The sequence below is a fragment of the Phytophthora infestans genome, genomic scaffold, assembly GCF_000142945.1.
Source record: "Phytophthora infestans T30-4 supercont1.25 genomic scaffold, whole genome shotgun sequence".
Taxonomy (NCBI): domain Eukaryota; phylum Oomycota; class Peronosporomycetes; order Peronosporales; family Peronosporaceae; genus Phytophthora; species Phytophthora infestans.
Window position 1 is genome coordinate 909,882 of NW_003303734.1, and position 3,832 is coordinate 913,713.

Sequence of the window (3,832 nt, forward strand, 5' to 3'; positions counted from 1 at the left end):
AGAGTCCGGCCGTCAAGGCTAAGGGCGGCTCCCAAAGCCGGTGCGATGAGGAAGAGAATCCTCGCAAACGTCTCTCGCCTGCCGAGGGTCTTGCGCGTGCTAAGGCCTCTAAAGCGGAAGGCGCCAAGCCCTCAAAGAGGCGTACAGCCTCTAAGTCTCCACTCCGCGAGGAGAAGGAGACTCGTCGCTCCTATCGGAGTATCTTCGACTCCTCGGATGAAGAGGAGGAGATGGAGGAAGACGAGGAAGAGGAGGGTGCTATCGTTGAGCCCTGGGAGGTCTCATATGACCTCGACCAGCAGCAGGAGGAATTCCAAGCTGCCCAGCGTGTGCGTGGGGATTCGGTGGCGGCACCCGTCAGCCAGGGAGCTGCCATCAACTCAAGAGGGTATTGGCCTCCCGTGGAGAGCTCTGGGGCTGACCTCTTCTTAGAGGTCCTCGTCGCTCCTCGTGGCCTTGTGGGCGGCCACACTTCGAGGGGCGTCTATGAACGAGCCCTTGTTTAGAAAGAAAAGTTGTTCGTCGACAACTTGGAGGCTGCTCGGTGTGTGCTTCTCGCGCCACACCGCATTCCCCTTAAGGACTTCACGACTTGTCGTAAGAAGCCCGAGACCCGGGGTGGTCTCTATCCTGTTTAGGGATACACCTGGGTTATGCCGGAGAACTGTCCCACGTGGAGTTCTTGTGAGGACATGTTCTGGGCGTGGGTGGAGACTCTCAAGTACTCACCCACGGAGTTACGGGAACTCCATGAAGATCAGCAGCTGTCCCACATCCTGGCCAGCGTGATCTTCGTGTGAGGTTTGCCCACTTGATCAGCAAGCGAATGCTGCCAAGGGACATCCTGAAGCGCGCGGCTTCTAGCGCTCACGATGAGCGCGGGTACGGTATGTATTCATCGTCCGTACCCCGTTCGGGCAAGAAGCCCCGGACTACTTATGAAGCTGCCGCCGCTTCTGTTCCCAGATTGCGACAGCCTTCGGGCAGTCAATCAGGAGCCGTTCAATCGGCTCCCACGAGTTCTCGGAGTGGGCATAACCCCTCCACTTCACGAGGAGCTGTCGCTTACCGCGACACCGTTGCTCATGGAGGATCCGCTCCACGTGGAAGTGGAGCTCTCCATTCCGATCAAGCAGGGGCGGAGGTGCCCTCGTACGAGTACGAGTACTCGGCGCCTCCCGAGAGCCACTCTCGTCCGAGTGCTCCGACTGCGGGTCCGACACGGGACCCTGAGGCTGACCGCCTCCGTCAACGTGTCCTCGTGCTTGAGATTGCACTTGGCCTTGGAACTTGCGGTAATGCTGCCGCCCAGGCCGGGAATCAGGGCGAGCTCGCTCGTCTTGCGGGTCGCCTGGACCTGGTGGAGCGAGAGGTCGCGAGCCTGCACCTGCGAATGGATCGCCGAGCCTCTTCGTCCGATCTGGACGAGGCCTTTCGAATGATCCGACGGATCGAGGCTTTGTTGCCACGTCCGGAGCCGCCTGCGGCACACTCCCAGACGTACGCGTATGGTACGTACCCGGCGTACTCAGCGTACTCGGCGTATGGCGCCGGGGTCCGTTCGTATGGAGCCCCTCCGGCGTACGGTCTTGACCGCAGCCTTGCCGTCCCGACCGAGGCTTGGGTGCCTGATCCGACGCCCTCGTCGACGACTGTGACCGGCCCTCGCTTCGAGGAGCTGGGGCAAAGGGGGACTGCGAGTCAGCAACCCCCTGCGGGTCAAAGTACCGCTTAAGATGTCCGACATAGAACGTCGGGTGCGTCGTGTACGACGCACCATGTATGGCCAGGACTGCAAAAGGTCCGATGAAGCGGTGCTTCAGTTTGTTGCTGCCGACAGAGCTAACAGTGTCTAGAGGTAGGTTCCTCGTGTCTGGCAACACTAAGTCCCCAACCTCAAATATACTTAAGTTTCCTCTTCCTTGTTTGTCTGAGTACTCCTTTTGTTTATCTTGGGCTGCTGCCATGGCATCGCGGACCCTGCTGACAATGTTCAGCTTGGTATCCATAAAGGATTCCACCTGTTTCCGCAGCGAAACTGGTCTCACATCCGAGACCTGGGAGGAAAGGGTTATCCGAGCCTCTCCCCCACTTAGAATAGAGGCGTCAGTGTCTCCTCGAAGAGTGAGAGGCACTCTGGGGTGGCGGAAGCCGTTCAAGTAGAACGGCGGAAGCCGTTCAAGTAGAACGGCGTAAACCCCTTGGACGCGTGCACCGCGTTGTTGAGCGCAAACTCAACAACTGAAAGCTGCGTCGACCACGTACGTGGTGCTGCTACGCACACACTGCGCAGAGTGTCCTCGAGCTCTCGATTGACGCGCTCTGTTTGGCCGTCGGTCTGCGGATGGTCCGCAGTGGACTTCTGCAGACAAGTTCCCAGTAAAGGAAACAGCGCTATCCAAAACGCGGCAGTGAACCGCGGGTCTCGGTCCGAGACAATCTCCGGGAGACCGTGATAGCGGAACACTCCATCGACGAACAACCTTGCGGTTTGTTCGCCCGTTACAGTGACGGGAACTGAAGCAAGATGTACCATCTTGCTCAGCCGACACACGAACACCAAAATTCCGGTGTTGCCGTGTCCGTCGGCGGCAAGACCAAAGATGAAGTCAAGACTCATCGACTTCCAACAATCAGCCGGTACGGGCAGGCTCTGTAGTGGAGCCGAAGAGTGCCCTGCGGGTTTGACCCGCTGACATGTTTCACATGTCTTGACGTACCGGGCGACCCACTTGTACATGTGGGTCCACCAGAAGCACTGAGAGACCGACAGAAAGGTCTTCTCGCGGCCCAAGTGGCCGCTGGAGGGCGCGTCATGCGCCTCCGCGAGGATGTCGAACTTCAGATCCTCGTCGTTGGGTACGACCACCCGTGGAGGATCAGTGGGCTCCACCCGATAATAGAGGAGGCCCTCCTTCAACTCATATCGGTGGAGCCATGAGCGCTGTCGCGACGAGAGCCAGTCGGGACTTCGCGCTCGTTCCGCCTTAAGGAACTGACGATAGGCGCGACAGCCTCATCGTCCCGATACGCCATGCGTATCCGATCATATAGATCCGCTGTCACCCGCGTGATGTGGGCCAACTCATAGTCGGGACGCCGAGAGAGAGCGTCCGCAAGCACGTTGAGCTTGCCCGGCTTGTATTTGACGCGGAAGTTGTATTCCGCGAAGAAGGACAGCCACCTCGCCATCCTTTGGGAGAGGTGAGGCGAGTTAGTCGCCGTCCTCAAGGACGCGTGGTCTGTGTAGATCACAAAGGCCCTAGAGCTCAGAAGGTGAACACGGAACTTCACAAGGGCATATTTTATTGCCAGGAGCTCCTTGTCATGGTCAGGGTAGTTCCGCTCGGCGGCTTTGAGCTGCCTGAACTGGAACGAGATGACTCGTTCGTGTCCAGCCGTGTCGGCCTGCAGCAATGCACATCCAATGGCGTAATCGGAGGCATCGCAGACGACGCTAAACGGCTTCGTCTCGTCCGGCAAGGCCAGGACAGGGGCCTCTTGGAGACTGGCCTTGATGCTGTCATATGCATCCTGGTGCTCTTGCTCCCAGCGCCAGTCGACGTCCTTCTGAAGGAGACTCGACAAGGGCTTAGCGAAGCCCGCGTACCCTGCGCTGTACTTGTGAAGGTAGTTGGCCAAGCCCAACCACTTTCGAAGCTCCTTCTGGGATCGGGGCGTCGTCCATGCTGCTATGGCCTTGACCTTGTCTGGGTTAGCCTGAACGCCCACGTTGCTTACGAAGCAACCGAGAACTTTAATCTCTGGTGACGCGAAAACGCACTTGTCGATGTTGGCGTAGGAGCTTGTTCGCTCCGCATTACGTCCAACA